Source organism: Papaver somniferum, chromosome 8, assembly GCF_003573695.1.
Source record: "Papaver somniferum cultivar HN1 chromosome 8, ASM357369v1, whole genome shotgun sequence".
Lineage (NCBI taxonomy): Eukaryota > Viridiplantae > Streptophyta > Magnoliopsida > Ranunculales > Papaveraceae > Papaver > Papaver somniferum.
Window position 1 is genome coordinate 17,986,202 of NC_039365.1, and position 18,509 is coordinate 18,004,710.

Here is an 18,509-nt window from a genome sequence, read left to right on the forward strand (position 1 = left end):
TCCGATCACACATTAATTTGGCGAAGTGGAACATAGTAAGTTAAAAAGATATTCATTCATAAAGATGTACATATCCATTCACTTTAATTGGGTATAGAATAGATCACAGACCTTGACATATAGACGATAAAGATGGCTCTTTCTCTATACATATGTAAAGTATATAATTACAAATATATGGATTGTGGTGTGGTCGATTGGGTATTATTACAAGTGATAGAATCGATTTTTCGTCTGACCTTTTAGATCGTTTGCTTTGCGATGGAGTCCCGAACATACGGCAAAAGGTGCGCAGAGATATAGTGCTTCAGTAGCTAACTCTAAAGAGGGTGAAGAAAACATAACGCTGCTTACCCTGTGCAATTCATTAGTAATTACCCTGTGCAAGATGCTTTGTGTCGATAGTAAGAGGCATTTCCACAACAAGTTGGAGCCCTCAAAGCTTACATGGACAGCCATGTACAGGAAGCAACACAATAAGGTAATTATTTGGGGTTCTCGATTTGTTTCATAATTTTTCCGCGTCGATTGTTATGAACAATCATGGAAAACTATAGAATAATCAAGCAATATGTTTGTGGAACTATCTACGTTTCAAGTTACCAATTCATTTTTATGGGAAGTACTGAGTTACCAACTCGTGTATAGGTTTCAGTGAGTTAAATTTGAAGATTTTGTCTCCTTAATTGAGGAATAATGTAGTAATGAATTATCTGACTACACGAAGTGGAACTTTCTTACAAGTGTTAATTGTCACTAAAATCTCGTTACTAATAGTGGCTTATATGTTTCTTTCAGGAAGGAATCCATTACCTACAACTTTAATGTGTGAAAATAGCCCCTAATGGAAACAAGTTTCTGAAAATGCCATCCTTAATGAAATATACATTAAAGTACCCTTTTGGGGTTTTATTAACTTTTATACCCTTATTTAGAAAAGGTCCACACCCTATTGTCTGAGTCAGCTACCACCTCAGCAAAAATTAAAATCTGAGTCACCTACACGTCAGGAGAGATTAACCTCCTAGTTATTTCCGTCTGGAGATTTATCTCCTTCTCTCTAGAACCTTTCTCTCATTTCCTCTATGTTCTTTCTCTCAGTTCTCAGCAGAGATTAACCAACGATCACAGCAGAACACCAATACCCATAACGGAAAATCCAGAAAAACCCTAGATTTTTACATACCCAATTCACCATCTATGAAGAACAAATAATAATGGATAGAAATCAGGTATTTGGAAGAAGATATTAGGGGAGAAGATTTGGATACACAGATATCAACCGAACCTCAGAACGAGCGGAAGAAAAAAAAAGGGTATGATTTAGGGTTTAAACTTATTTGTTATCAATCTGAAATTAAGATTCAATTTTGTTGGATATGAAATGAAAGTAGGCAATTTTTGGTTAGGTGTTTAAGATTTTGAATGATAAGTGGTGTTCTGAAACTTTATTTGGTTAATTGAAGATAAGATTTTGCCTTTAGATTTTTGGTTTTTTTTAATCAGATTTTTTTGGGGGTTTCTGAAACTGAATCTTAGTTTGTTTATCATGTTGTTATGTTAGTTTATTGTATTACCATAGATTATAATTTTGTTATTCTGGTGCTACAACATTCTTAATAACAAAAGTTTGTTATTAAGTTAGTTTCTGGTATTACCACAGATTATCATTTTCTGGTTTTGTTATTCTGATGTTATAACATGCTTAAAACTTGCTCGTTTATGTTTTGTGATAAGATGTGTAATTGATGTTTCAGTTGTACTTATTGTAATGACAAACGCGTTATTTAATCTTTACAAATCGATGGGTATATGGGGGTTAATTTTTAGAATTTACAATAGACTCTAGGAATTGAGGGTTCATATCATGGTTTAGATTGAAGAATCAGGGAACTATAGTGATTGATGTAGTGTATGATGCTTACAACATTGGCTCTTGGTGGTAGGATTAAACGTTGTCAGAAGTTTTATTTTCTTCTGATATATGGCCATCAACAATGATTCTTTGCAACTTAAAACACTGGCATGGACCTATTTTGAAATTTGGTGCATAAGTGGTTCATATTGTTGTCATTTAAGATTGCATTTATTTGGTTTGTTGAGTGTGAATGCTTTATCCTTCCACTTGTTTACCCCCATGCAGCCCAGGGTGGTTGGAAATTAGCTGTGAAGTAAATAGAACAGTGTGTGTCAGTAAAATAACGTATTTGCAAGATTGAAACGTTTGGTGGGTATAGGGAAGGTCTACTGAAACTCCTTATTTTTGGTGTTCTTATGAGTGGGTGGTAGGGAATTTTAACTGTGACAGTATCCAGAACACAAAACTTGAAACTTGCAAGTTACGTTAAGGTGTTGCATAGATGTTGATAATTTTAGTCTTGCAACAATAAAATATCGTTGATAATTTTAGTCTTGCAGCAATTTTAAGCTTAAAAACAATGCTTGATACAAAATTGAGGTCGATTAAGCTCTATGTACAACCATGGATGAATGCTCAATTGTTTTGATGTGTGGTTTGCTTAAGCTTTATGGTTACCATTCTGACCTTCGTATTTTTCTGTTCATTGTTAGGTGATCAATAAATTCAGGAAGAAACAAATAAATCAATTAGGTTCGCCTCCTACTCTACTGTTTTTTATTTTATTTTATTTTGAAGTTGAGTGTATGCGAGAGATTATGCGTAGAGCATGATGCCTAAGTCGGTGAAAATAGAAACCTGAAGTGTCCTTGCGTGAATTTTAAGAGCTTTAAATTCCGAAGTATAGCACTATTTTATGAGAATTTAGTATGCTCACAGTAAAAACTAGTTTATTGTTCAATTGGTAGCGGCTAGACAACCGTAGGGATGTGGTATCCACAGATAACGCTTTTAATTTAGTCGCCTTTTCTTTGTTAGTTTGTTTTGGTAATTAGAGCTTTCAGATTATTTATGTTGGTGCTCGTATGTGTGTGTTGGACATAGTTTTAGGTAGATAGGAACTTAGTTTTACTTAATCACTATAACTTTGTGTCGGGAGTTTACTTTGAGTAACTAAATAATCTCGATTATAATATGTTTGTAGGTTCTAAATTATGGGTGCAGGACAGAAGAAGAAGAAGTGTTCTAAAAAAGTGAAATTTGCTGATCATGTGGAGAAAATTATATCACCGAATGCCACTGTGGAGGACAAAAGAGTGGTATCTGACGATGGTGTTGAAAGGTAATAGGTGACATTTATACTAATGTACTGTGTCATGCCAATTTTTTTTTAATTGCTGGGAGATTCATTGAAATCTTTAGGAGAAACGACATGTGATAACAAAAGAAAGAGAGGGTATATTAAGTACTGAATTCATTTTTAATCTGCTTCATCATTTAGGAATCTATATCATGGCTTAGTATTTTTCCCTCTTCTAATGTCTGTTAGACTGTTAGAGTCTTTCATTTCATACATGAATTCATTATTGTTTTTTTTCTTATTCTTAACTCCGATGGTACCGTTGAGCATTCCCTGTCAAATGCTGAAATGTATGCATTCATATCCTATAAGTTAAATTTGAAAAATGACAATAACAATAGTTTAGTTATTTATATATAAAAGAAAGTTAGATGCTTCTATGTGAATCCTATTTTTTCCATGTTGCTGCATTGTTCTTTCTAGGTGTATTTGGTATAAGCCACTTGTAAACGGAAACTAGACCGGTCATTCGTTGAGTCACTTTTACAACTTGAATACAAGTGGTTATTGGATTAGTTGGAATGTACGACTATTTATCTTTTTCCAATGTTGCTGCTTTCCGCTCTCAAATACTTAATTCTAAGAACTTGTATGTTGTAATTGGTGTAACAATTTATTTCTATGTTGTAGGATGTTTTTTCACCCTGCCAGGTACTGGGCTTATACGTGCAAGGTAACAACATGCTCGAGCCCGAAGGTTTTGAAGTGGGTGCGTAGCCTGCTGTCTCCTGCCGAGCAAGAGAAATTTATGTCAACTACAATTGGCCCCTTACTGCACCTGCCAATGCAAACGTGGTCTAGTGCCTTGTTTCATTTTTTATTGGCTAGTCAGATCTCCACGGGTGATGAAGGTGATAAGGGTCACGGTGAAGAAATGCGCGTAATGGTTTGTGGAAAGGAACTCTCCTTCGGAAAGAAAGAGTTCGCATTGATTTCGGGGCTTAGTTTTAGGAAGTCGGACCATAATTTTTCTCGTCCCGCCACGAAGCCCTGCCTTAAGATGAAGCATTTCCCCGATGAAGGAAAACCAGTAACTGGAAAACGTTTGAAATTATTACTTTTTGGCAAAGTGGAGGAGGAGGACGACGACGACGAAAAAAATCGAAGAAATGTAGCAAAAAGGAGGAGGAGGAAAAAATATCGCGTGAATGTCACCAATCAAGCAACTCTAATGCTGAATGTGAAATTTTCAAAGTCCCACTGGAATCTGATGACAAGGTGAAATTGTCGTTACTATATGTTGTCCACAGGTATGTCCTGGGAAAGGGAGATGACAAAGTAGTTGAGCATGATCACTGGTACCTGGTGGATAACCTCGTCGACTTCAACTCTTATCCTTGGGCTGAAATAGCGTTCAACAGAACTATGTTAGAGACTGAATGGTGGAGAATGAAGATCTGTTTGAGAAGGGTGGGGAAGAAAATATGTTAGAGACTGAAAATATTTTTGTGGATGAACAGGTTCCAGAGGAGAGCAGCATGGATGATGAAGAGGACGAAGAAGATCTGTTAGGGAATGAAAATGTGGTGGAGGAAAAAGATCTGTTTGAGAAGGATGAGGAAGAAGCACGTGTGGCACATCCTCGCTCCCAACTTGATGTTCTTTGTTATAGGACATCAACTTCAGTCATTGTTTCTTTCGAGTCTTTTGTGAAAAATTCAATGATTGGTCATACGGAGGATTTGAAAATGACGGTGATTGGTGAAATGCATTGAAGGGTCAGTTGGAGGAGTTAAGTGTCCAGGTAAGTAATAGCCATAAAACAATGTTGAATCATGTGGAGTGTTTAACTGCCGAGATCAAATTAATAAAGGATAAGATTGGTGGAACCAAGACGTACTGTGCATTGTCAAAGACAAAAACGGTGAGTTAATTGGAAATTCATTGTATTAAGATAGATAGAATGTCACATCTATTCTGGTATTGAAGTTTTATTGAACTGATATTTATGTTGTTTGAACAGGGGACTCCACCTGGAGGACATAACGAGGAAGGAGATTATGATGGTGCAGCAATGCAGAAGCCAGATGTGACTCCTGGCAATGGATCCAACAGTATTGAATTAAATACACCATATCCGTACAATCCTCCAAATAAGGAAGTTGATGTGAGTCGAGCTGTTGTAAGTATTTGTTGCATCTCTAGTTTTGTTGCTACATTAGCACGTATATATTTTGTACTTTTTTCACAAAACTATCGTGGTATGACTTTTTGATTGTGTCGGATATGTAGGTAAAAAACATTTGTAACAGCTCACCGGGGAAAAAAAGAAAGCGTCAGAAAAATAAACCCTGCACTGGCCCTTCTGCACCCATTATCGTTCTTTCTGATGATGTTACAAAAGGTCAGGGAAGGGATAGGAGGAAAATAAACCCTGCACCTTCCCTGTTGCCCCCGTATACTCCTACAGGGAAAGTGGCGAAAAAGAACGCAAAAAAGGTTCCGACAAGCGAAGAGCCTGTTATCATGAATTATTTTGAAGAAGACACATTGGATCAGCAAATAACGAAGCAGGATATAGATGATGTGAACAGATTCATAAACCTCGGGTTAGCCTCATCCCTAGTATACCCTTTTGTTTTTGTGTCTTGTTGTTTCTCCTCCCTAGTATACCTTTTTGTTTCTCTGTGTTGTTGTATATGTGAAAACTAACAATCATGGTGTTGCCTTATAATGGATCTTAATTTACCACAGTATCAAGGAACATGGCGATAACTATAATGGTGATGGTACATCATTATTGTCTTGCTCTGAGTATAAACTACTACTACGTTCAACTGGTTGGTTATGCGGTAATGTGAGTCATATTGCATCATTTGATATTGACGATTAAATCTAATAATGAGAACATCATTTGGGTTGTGAGAAGTTTTATGTTTATGGGTCTTCCTGCAGATTATTGACAGTGCATTGGTGCTTTTGCACAAGTCTTATCCTTCTAACAAATCCACTGGTACCTGGTCATACTTTGAAAGTCACCTACCGGTAAGTTATTGTGCAGAATAGATTGGATATTTTCTACTTATTTATATTATTGCCTGAATACATTGTGACTGAGATGCCTTGCTCGTGAAACAACAACATTTTGCGAATGGTAATTTTTCCCAAGTTGACAGATTCAGACTAGGGTTAGCAGGACGCCGTGGTTCACCACCTAGTGAGCATTTACCCTCTTGGGATAAGGTTGATGTCGTATATGGTGTAGTTTGTATTGAAAATATTCACTGGGTCGCAGTCTCCATTCAAGTAAAGGAGAAGACAATTATAACTTATGATTCTCTTAGACCGAATCGTAATAATCGCTCAAGAAAATTCACCCGGAAGTCGGTCAAATTCGTGATTATTTGGAGAAAGCATACAACCGCGGTCCATGGTGGTGTAGATATGACTTAAAAACCCCTAAGCAAAATGATACGTGAGTCTTACTTGAAGTCTATTTTTTAACCTTGAATTTTTAACCTTATATTTGGAGAATTGATCCATATACTATTCCTGTTTGTGAAGTCGAACATGCTTTCGCTACTCGTTATCGATGCGAACTTGCGGTGCAGCTATTCAAGAAACAATTTATAGAGGTGAATGGCACAAGTGGTGAATAGTAACCTGTAATCATATGATCTTGTAGTATAATTCCTGGCCAGCATGTTGGTCCCTGTTTTTTGGATGTGTATAGTTGAAAAAGATGTCAGCTGTAGTTCTAAATCTAAGTTAGTGGCGATGGACTCTTATACCCTGGATATATCTGTTTATATTTTTTTGATCATGTTATGATCCTTAAGTTATGTATGTATAGCGGCTTGTCTCTGCTTCTAAAAATTGATGCTTAGATATTTTATCTACTTCATGTTCTTTGAAGGGAGTTAGCAGCTTAGTGTCAGCTAAAGATCACTGGTTTGGGTGACTTGGAATTTAAAAACTAAGAATACACATGTAGAAAAAATGTGTATAAAAAATCCACTAAAGTTTAAAAACAATATAGAATACATAGGTAGTAAAAATATACAATAGAACTTAGTTAGTAATTCTGCGAATCATTCCCGAATAGTAAATCATATTTTCATCATGCATATCCTAATCTCTTTTTCTTTTCAACATGCTTAGTTCGTCTCTATCTCTATCCTGAGAGAGATCATCTCAGGATCCTATAATCTTTTTTTGCTGATTTGTCTCCTTCTTTTGCTGTCTGAGTTTCCTCTACCTCTTCCTAGTCTCTCAGTCTTAATTAACCTAGGACGTGCGGCAGAATGATATGTTTTGCATGCAACCTAGTTCTGTCTTGATTTGTCAAAATTAATTGTGGCTTTCTATCCCTTCCCTGGTGGTCTTTTCAAAAAAAAAAAAAAAAACACAAAACCAAGCTTATGCGGGTCCCATGACTACTCTTGAAGTCGGATTCGGGTCGGACTCTCCAGACCCGGTACCAAATACTGATTCCCCATCTTTATCTGATAATAATATCTCTATTGCAAGAAGACTATCTTTCTCTTCGCCTTTTTGGGGGGATTCTCTTGAATCCCTAATTTCACCTTCTGTTCTAGTGAGCCCTGAAAGATTCTTATCTAGGAACACCTCTATTTATAGATAAAACCAAAATAAAACTGTTTGAAAGCATAGTAGAAAAAATGGAACACATGAGAGGTGAACATGAGAGGCGCCAACTATATTTAGTTGGAATTAAATTCCACATGTTTGCCAACATAAGTATAAATGGACATCATTCATATTCGTTTGTGCTTAATAATCTCTAGGGTAAAGAAAATCACTGTTATTAGGTACATTTGTTTACAAGTTTTTATCTCAAATCATCTGAAAATAATGGCAGGATCCTCTCAACAGTCTGACGTAACCTCACTTAATTCAACTGCCCGAACAAGAAATCAATATACTGCCATATATGGGGGGAATGGTGTTGCATCGGATGGTGATGAGTTTGTTGACTCTAAAAAACCTATTGCTAAGCGTGTAGTAACTAATTTCTACACAACAAAAAACGGTAGCCAATTCTGTAAGGAGTGGTTTGAGTTAGTAAAGGAGGATCGCCAGTTACGTGAAGAATGCAACAGGTTAAGGATCTCAGTCCCGGAGTCATGTATCATTCCGTATCATGGCAGCGGCGTATGGATCAAGGAAGAGAATTTTGGACAGAGTTTGTTTCAAGATCTTGCCCTTGTTGAGCTGATGAATGGTGCAATGAAGAGCGATATCCGAAGGCACAAGAACGCAGAACTTGAAAACAAAATTGATGAAGAATGGTTTAAGATAATGTCTGATTAGTTTATTTTATATTTGAAGTCCTTTTTATTAGGTGCGATGGAACTGTTTTTACTTCTAGGTTGTCCTAGTTATGGCTATATAATTTTCGTTGTTTCAATAAGAAAAGTAAATGAACATTAACACGTTTAAAAAAGTGCATCACCTATCTACCAATCACTAAAACAACATGGTAGTAAATGATTTTTGATTCTTGTAATCAGTTCACATGAAACATGCCTGTAGAACTTACAATTAATAAACATAAGATAATTCCCAAATTCAATTACAAAACACCTACTTTCCGAAATTTAAGGTTTAATATCAAGTCTGAGAAAAACTAATTTACCATGAGGATGAAAATATGACTAAATCCACTCTACTAATGATGCCGCCTAAACTATTTCAAACAAACATAACAAGGTAAGCAATGTCAGCAACCAAAATCACTCCAGTTCTAAGCCTTGGGACAACGTTTGCTGTTAGCATAATGCCCTGTCTGGTGACACCTTGAACAAGCTCTTTTCTTTCTAGGTTTTTCAATGACGGACCTTTTCCTCTTGATGCTCCGACGACCAACTTCCGGTGTAGTTTTTGGAGGAAGCACCACCCGTTCTGCCACCTCCGCTGGGACATCCCAAGTTTCTGGGCTCAGCACACCATAGATTTTAGGTTCATACATAGATCTCCAAACCGATGTTTTATAATATTCCCCACAAAGGCCTTCTTCTTTTATCTTATATGTCTCACACACTGCAAGTACGTGGGGACACGGAAGATGCTGATAGTCAAACACTTTGCATGTGCAAGACCTTCGGTCAAGATAGACGGTGTGCTGCTCTTCATAGTCACCCTCGTCCACTTCATATCGTCCCCATCGACATGGCAAGCCACAAACCTTTTTGCCACAGCCCACCGTTCTTTGATTATATCCCGTGCATGTTGACTCAAAGGATCTTGCCAATCACGAGCTAGTTGTATACGTTCGCAGAACCATTCCATAAGGAACCTGCGAATGTAATCGAATAAATGACAAATTGGAAGACCTTTAACATCAGCTATTCTTGAATTGAAAGTTTCACAGGCGTTTGTAGTCATGAGAGTAAAACGACCTGTTCTAGCCTTCACCCTGGCCCACATTTCCGGTCCAAGATCCACTACAGATTTTAAAGCAGCGGGGCTCAGTAAACCTAGGTCTCTCATAGCAAGTTCATACTCATCATTTCTAAACGCTTTTGCAGCTCTTGTAAATGCCACCGAAGCCGTGGCATTGTGGTAGGTCTGTTTGATATTTTCTGCAAGGTCAAACATTACAGGATTGACCTATAAGTACAACATGAAGCATGTATATATATATATATATATATATATATATATATATATATATATATATATATGTCTGAAATGTATCATACAACAGGGTGGACAACAAAACTTGTTTGGACTGTACATATATGCAATAAGATGCTATTGATGCTACAAAACTTGTTCTGCCACCTCCGCTGGGACATTATATGCAATATGATGCTATTGTCATTGACTTCATAACTCTATCTAGATACGCACACATAAAGACCTACAGTCCGATAAGTTATACTAAACACAAATCAAGGTTAACGTTGTATCCATTCAGATAACTAACATCAAATCTATTTAAACACAAAACTCGTGTGTTTGTAGTATATAAAGTCTTGTTAAATACCTGAAAGATGGTGGATGCAGTATACTTGATTAGCACAAGGAAATGCCAATCTTATGGCTCTACCGATCGATGGGTGCCTGTCTGTTGCCACAACAACATCTTCATTCATAGCATACTTATCGCCAAGTACTCCGACTAACTTTCTCATAAAACATTCCCAAGATTCATTATTCTCTGAATCAACAACATCAAAAGCAATAGTATAAATCGACTCGTCGGGATCCATTCCAACGGCTGATAGTAGAACTCCTTGGCGTGGCCCTGTAAGATGTGTACCATCAACCGCAAATGCGGGTCTGAAACAGTTTTTGAATCCTTCAATACATACTCCAAACGCAAAGAAATAATATAGAAAAGAATCATCTGAATCAGTTACAATCTCGGTAACAGTACCCTTGTTACGAGCACCAAGCATGTGACTATAACCAACGAGGTGTTGGTACGATTCATCATAACTACCTTTGATCAGCTCAATACCACGCTTGCAAGCGTTGTATCCCTGCTGGTAATTGATAACCACTCCATAATTCCTTTTTATGTCCTTAACCAGTTGTTTGGGCGTAAATGCCTCATCTAGTTCTTTGAATTTGTGCTTGAAAAGCTCTGCAATTCCAGTAGCGGCCTCTTTGGTTCTTAATTCAGGGTCAGTCCTTTTGTTGCTTTCACAAGTATGCACATCGTTTTCAACTGTGAGTTTCCACCACCCACAAGAATCTAAGGGAACTGCTCGCAGACGCCACTCGCATGTCTTGTCTTTGCATTTGGCAATAAACCTCTGGCTGTCGGATTTAAAAGCTTTGTACTCAAAATTTCTTTCTACTTTGGCTATTGCAAGTATAAGTTTCAGCTCCCCCTTGCTTTTGAAAGTGTTACCCACACATAGATCATTGTACTTCATACGCTTCGGGGGTTTAAGAATATCCAGAACCGGCGCTGGAGTTGTTGTCGCATCATGAAGACATCGGAGTTTCTTGGATGATGGAGTCATTACTGGTTCAAGACATCTCCTAGTCTTTGGACCACTAGTACTCGCTGAAAAAATAAAACATTCAACATTAGTGTGACTATTTGGTCAGGAAAAACATAATACAAAAGTACAATAACAAGAGGGGCAAATAAACGTACCTTTAACACCACCATCTCCCTTGATGGTTTCATTCTTGGACTGATAATCCTCACTGGAACACGACGTGAGATTGTTAAGAGGGGTCAAGGGAGTGTGGGGAAGCATCTTGGATCCGCTGTAATCTCCAGTAGTTGTTTTGGGAGTCACGGGAGGAATATCTACTTTTACTTCTTCTCCATATTTGATTGTGTAAAAGCTTGGGACTCCACATGTCTATCCAACATAAAAAATCAACATTTCTTCACTAACAATTTTAATCCTTTGCTTAAATGAGGTTCCCGGGACATCTATGAGGCCATACACATCAAAACAAGGTTTGTGCACGAAACCGAAAACATCCATTGCTCTCTTCTTCACATCCTCAAAAGTGTACTTATCAGGTACCCCTGCAAGATGTGTCATACCTTTGTAGTCATCATTGCCTTTGTTGTGCACCCATTCACCATTGCAGTGGATGAGAACAGCTTTGCTAATCATTATGGCGACGACAATTTAGGGTTCTAAAAGCAACTGCATTTCACAAAACATACTATCAGTTAGTGGATGAGAACAGCTTTGCTTATCATTATGGCGACGACAAATTAACAACTGCATTTCACAAAACATAACATACTATCAGTTATAAGATCATCCTGTATCATGAACCCTACATAAATTAAGTAACCAAACCACAAAATTAAAGATAACCTATACCTTATTTCACTGTACATATTCAAGAACCGCAATACCTTATTTCACTGTATTGGATTCGAATCCCCAATACATATTGAAGAACCCTAACTTTGAGTTTGAAATTAACTCAAATTTAATATCGAATTTGAAAGAGCTAAAAGTTAAGCTCACCTATAGATCCTTCCTTCTCTATCTCAGTTGGATGATTAGCTTTCATGGTGTAGCAGCTGCCATGAAAAAGAAAAAAAAGATGAAAGAAGGAAGAAGAAGAAGATGAACCGCTAAAAAAAGAATGAAGGTGGGTTATGTAAGGAAAAGAGGGGTGTAATGGGGGTGTAAGGAAGGTGAAGCGTTAGGGTCCCGTCAAACGGTAGGGTCCAGACTTTGAGAGTCTTGACCCTAGTAAGAATGTTATCACTTCGTTCATCCCCGTTGTCACCTACATGGCACCTACTTGGTCGACTTGAGAAAGGTCCTTAGCTAAGGGTCCCGACTTCTTAGTTAGGGGTCCTGACCCTGGCGCAAAAGGTCCTCACCTTTTTCGTTCTACTTGTCATCTACATGGCGCCTACATGGCGCCTAGGTGGTCAAGTTAAAAGGTCCTTAAACTAAGATCCAGAGGGTCCTGTACAGAGTCAGGACCTTCTTGAAGCGACCCTGCATACTTAAGTACATTAAAAAAACGATTTCTAATATTTTTTTAATATACGCCTAGGGTTCGGTAAAGAGTCCGGACCCTTTGTATAGGACCCTGGCACTAAAAAACACATAAAAAATAATTGTTTTAATTTTTGAAAGTTGGAAATAATATCAAACAACTAAGGGTCCTGTACTATTAGGGACATAAATGTCATATAGTGACATTTTTGGTAGGTTGGGTTTAGGGGTGGCACTTTTGGAAACCCATTCCAAAAGTGGCATTTCCACCAATTGAGCCCGACAAGCTGGAGCAGCATGCAATCATCCAATTGATCTCATCCATCTTACCTACTGTAAGTCATAAAGGTTACAAGAATCTTTCTCGCCTTTGGCTGGAAATTTTGACACTAAGCATTTCTTAAATCTTTAAAATATTATACATCCATAAACTGCAAATTTTATTTAAATTTTTGAGGCTGAAAAACTATTGAATCTGTAAAGCCAGTCGGTGTCCGGCAGGATTTCTCCTAGCGGGAACTTATAGGAGTATCATTTTTTTTTAGAAATCTATTATTGGGGTTCAGAAAGTCTTCGTTTTTTGGGGGCTTTTTAGGGTCACCAAATACTAATTAGGACACCCCTTATCATATATTTATATAAAGATTTTTTTTCTCAAACTCAAAATAACCCTTATGAACCTTTCTATGATTTCGAAGGACCAATCCAAGAAGAAGAAGAAATCGAAAAAACAAATGCTCAAGAACACCAGGTATACTTCTATTCTAGCTCCAATTTCAGTTTTTAAGCTCAGAGTAGGTAGAAGTTTCATTTTTTTCCTTCCGAAAACCCTAGATTTCCAGCCGCCAAGTACAATCACGACTGGGAAACCATGAACTCCTGGCCGTTATTTAGTTATACGGCTCACAGTTCATGAACTCCCAGTCGTTATGAAACCTTACGGATGGAACGATGAATATTTCCTAGCCGTAACTAATCAATTACGACCAGGTTTTTTCTACGTGCATGGGAAGCATTTAATACTGTCGGCGACGGTTAGTTTTTCTGGACGAAAGTATTAAATGCAATTCAATTTTGACGGCGCCAGATGGGTTACCCAGCCGTGTTTAGTTTTACGACTCGTTTTCTAAGCCGAAATCCGACTCATCCAAATACAGGGAAACCAACGGCCAAGAACTCCTATACGTAAACTGTTTACGGTTGGTACCATGGGTGCTCGACCCATCCGTGTAATATTTAACGGCTGGAATATCATTTGTCGACCCAGACGTATCTTGTATTACGGCTATAACGTAACTTTTCGACCTAGCCGTTTAATTATTGACGGTTTGGTTTTCAGTTTCGACCCAACCGTTTCTGTGTATTTTTTGAAAATGATGTGACATATTTAATTTTATTATAGATTGTACCGTACATTCCGGTGGAAGATCAAGAGGTTTTCATGGAAGATCAAGAGGTGGTTATTGAAGACCAAGAGGTGGTTATGGAATATCAAGAGGTGGTTATAGAAGACCAACCTACACCGATGCAAGTTTTCGAGGACACAAGTGCTCACTATGCAAACAACTATGAGTGGAAAGATGCAAAGAATGAGTAGTGAGTATAAACAAGTTACTTCCACCAGTTTTCAAATGGTTTACGAGTGTAGTGGAAAGTATGAGAGCCATTGGAAAAAGGGTAGTGAGCATAAGCCAAAAACAATGAGGAGAAGGGACGTTATAATACGAAGAAGTGCAGATGCCCTTTTAAGCTTAAATTTAAATTTAACGACGACAAGAAAGTGTGGTATACGGAAAAAGTAGTCTCGGGTTATCATACTCATCCTATTCCGAAGAGTTTGATCAATCATCCTTATTCGGCAAGGCTCAACACTTTATAAAAGGAGTTAGTACGCGTGTTAAGTAAAAGACGCACAAGACCCATTTATATTCTTAGTGGGGTGAAGGTGTTAAACTCCTAAAAACTCATCCTCATTGGCAACTATCTATAACTAAAGAGAAAAATTTAGAAATGAGTCATGGAAAGATAGGATGCTTTTGCAACAATTATTATTTTTGTTTGAGAAGGCAAAGTACTCTACCGCCTATAACACGAATGATGAACAAGAAGTGGAATATTTTTTCATCGCGAATCCGGAATGTGTAGAATTGACAAGATATTTCCATCAAATTCTCTTTATGCATTGCACATATAAAACGAACAAGTACAACATGCCGATATTGAACTTTTTTAGGAAAACATCTACCAAGTCGACATTTACCGTTGCGTTTTGTTTCTTGAAAGACGAGTCGAAGGAAAGTTATTTGTGGGAATTGAAAAAGGTCAAGTTATTGAATGAAGAAGGTTATACTCCTAGGGTGTTGATTACGGATAAGGAGAAATCATTGATGTGGGCCATACCACGTGTTTTTCCCGACGCGCTCACCATCTTTGCACGTTTCATATATGGAACAATGTGCAAACTAATTGCAAGAGGGTTATTTGGCCAACAAGGAAGTCGGAGATGGAGAGGATTAAGAAACTACCGAAGGAGAAACAAAAAGAAGCGAAAGATAAGTTTAAAATCGACGACGAGATAGCCGAGGTGAAATGGCAGATTTTCAACGTGATTGGGAAAAATTAATATGGTCGCTCACAGAAAATTTTTATCTCGCAAGGGAGCGTTTTGTATTGGAAAAATGGGCTACCTACCAGGATTTTATAGAATATTTGAAGAATGATGTTTTACCCCTAATAATCTACACCAAGACTGGGCTAACTTAGGCCTACCTGGTAGGTTTTTAAGAAAGCCTACAACTACACCTGCAAGTATACAGGGTCGAATGTAGCTAGTGATGGGAAGAAAGGGAAAGTCCTCAGGGACTTGGAGGGTGCAAATGTTGTTTCTACTTTTCTAGTGACAGTGGGAATGAATTTTTTGTTGTGTTGAAACACAACTGAGCTGTTTTGGTATGTGACTGAAATAGTGACAGAAAGTAAAGGTAACAGTGGCATGGTACTAAGGCTTCAAATCCACCATTTTACCTATGCTAAGGAAATCTCAGTTCAATACTGCTCTTGTACCTTGTTAGTTATCAGTCAGCTTCTAGGCTTTCTGACTAACTAGATGGCAGTGGAGGTTCTATGCCTGCTGCTCATCAAAGGGTTGGGTTAGAAAGGAGGCTAAAGGCACTAAGATAATTCTAAACCTTGTGATAGTTGGGGCTCTCACACTGCAACTACCCGCAGAGAAGCCACTTAGGTGTTTTAACAACCTAAAGGATGTTCTTTGATTAAGACTATCCTAAACATTTCAGCACAACAAGCACAATATCTAGCTTGGATTGAATTAGCAGAAGCATCATGATTTCATCTCCCCCTTAGCAATTAAACTAGAACATGATGAATTGAACAACTGAAATTTAAAATGAACTAATATTGAAAACAAAATTAACAGTTGAGGTCCTGGCTATTCCAGGCCTCTTGGTGGTGCTCTGGCTAGTCCAGGCATGCCCACAACAGCACCAAACACCTTCTATTTATACCCAATTTACATAATTAGGGTTCATACACCCAATTCCCAAAAATACCCAAATACAATTGAAATTAGGGTTTGTTGAATCTTACCCATACTTCTCTGATTTGCTTCATAGCCTTCGACCCATTCTTCTGCTTCCTCCCATGCTTCTTTGGTGCGAGTTGGTGCCCTAATCCTTACCCCTACTCCAACTAATATTAACCTAATTCTTCGTTGAGAGGAGAAGGTGAAGATGTAGGCTGATAATAGGTGGATAGAAGAGTGATGGTGATGTGTGAGGGTTTGTTTACTCGAGCTTTGCTCGAGTTGGTGGAGGCAGCAGGAGAAGGTGGTGGGAATGGTGGTGCGGCAGGGTATGGTGGTGTTGCAGAGGGTGAGGGAGAAAGAGAAGAAGTCGATGGAAAATGGATTGGGGTGCGTTTGTTTTGGGTATAGGGTATTTGGTACTCGGGTGTTGAGCGGGTTTAGCAATTGTTGATGAACAACGAGGATGCGACGTTGGATGCGAAGATGATGGATCGATCTAACGGCGAGACAGAAGGAAGCGAGGAGCGACCGTTGGATGCGGAAGTACAACGAAACTGACGGCTCAAGATGGAGTTAGGTGCTGTAGTGTTTGACAGGAGCTTCAGACTTCGATGCACGACGATGAAGCGACCGTAGGATGCATCTGTGGATCCAATCTGACGGCTACGAGCTTAGGCAGGCTTTGGGCTTGGTCTTGGACTTAGGTTAGAGTTTGGGCTTAGACAATTCTGAGCCCACTTCTTCTTTAAGAACAAATTCTTCCTTCCAAGCCCACTTCTAGTTGGTCCGGCTCTTGCAAACACCATTCTTCGCTGCCTTTCTGCGGGAGTCTTTGTCGTTTCTTTGCTCTTTTCACTCCGTGAGTTAACCAGGCTTTATTTAGTACCTAAAAATGCAAAATTAATTAATAAAAATATTTATTCTTGAAAACAAAGAAAATACAGAATATGGGATAAAATTTAGAATTAATGCACAAAAGATGAGTTAAATGCCAAGAAAAATATATAGAAATATGCACTTTTTAGCACTCATCAAATACCCCCAAACCTGAATTTTACTTGTCCTCAAGTAAAACAAAACTAAGGAAATCCTACCTATACCACTGTCGCTGGTTTCTCGAATGCATTTAGCGTATGCACTAAGCCTTTTAAACCACTAAGTGTCCCTAGTGGACGAGTGAAGTCTCGTGAAGGTTTGCTTAGAACGTACCTACAAAGTTCTAGGCCAAAATATAAGCTCAGATTCCATCAAATGTGACATGTGCAAGTCAGTTTAAGCTCGCAGCAAAATGGAGATGTCAATCTAGCTATCTAAGGCACAATCCTAGCACTGATAACAAAAAAAGACATGTGATAAGAGTGTAAAGTGTATCTACACATGTGTCTAGAATGACCTGAAGTTATGACTACTAATCACCAAGAGATAGTTTTTAGGCTAAGAACCGAATTCTAAGCCAAGCTAGCTGTCCGGCTTTACGAGAATTGTGAATGTTCACCCAATGAGTTGGTGATATTTCAGTTTACCCGCGTTATACATCGATGGCTGCACCCTCCTTGCTTATTACAAGACTATTTACAACAAAAAGATGACTCTTTACATGACTCTTATTTACATTGATTACTCTCTTTTATTTTTGGAACAAGAGAGAACTATTGTCTTTAACATGACAAAACATGGAATAAATAAATACTTGATTTTTTTTATTTATTTTTTTCTGATATTTTTTTTTGGGAGAAATAACTTTGATCTTTACAACATAGTGACACTTTTGATACATGAACAAAAAGAAAAACATAATTACATGACTCTTAGCAAGAGGTGGCCCTTATCGAATGCATCCGGTCAAATTCTATGGTTGCTTTTCTTAACGTATCCTCCAACTTCTATCCCAGCCAACCAAAGAACAAGCTAGTCAAGTCTCATTCAGTATTCTAAAGTGATTGGCAATCTAACTTCCTATCAAACACCTTGAAGATCGAGGCTATACATGTATTGGTAGATTGTGCGTGTGCAAGTTTCTTATCACATGTGAATTGTGCTAGAATCAGGGTGCCTAAATATCTAGACTAAGAATCCTTATGTTTACATACATGCACAAGAGTCAACATTTCAAGGTAAATGAGCTCCATTTTTATGATTTTTTTCATTTTTTTTTTCAAAAAAGAAGGAGTTCTGTTTTTCGATTATGGCATATTATCATGGTATCTACTCTATACCCCCAAACCTAAACTAAACATTGTCCTCAATGTTTCAAAAGATGAATAAAATTATAATACAACATACGAATAGGACCATGCTGAGCAGGGAAAAAGGAAAGAGAATACCCGGATGTCGGCGAAA

The 18,509-nt window shown here is 37.9% G+C and overlaps 1 pseudogene; it reads left to right on the plus strand.

The window, feature by feature from the left end:
- The first annotated feature begins 388 nt into the window (after window positions 1-388).
- LOC113305195 overlaps window positions 389-18,509 on the plus strand; it is a 45,194-nt pseudogene continuing 27,073 nt past the window's right edge.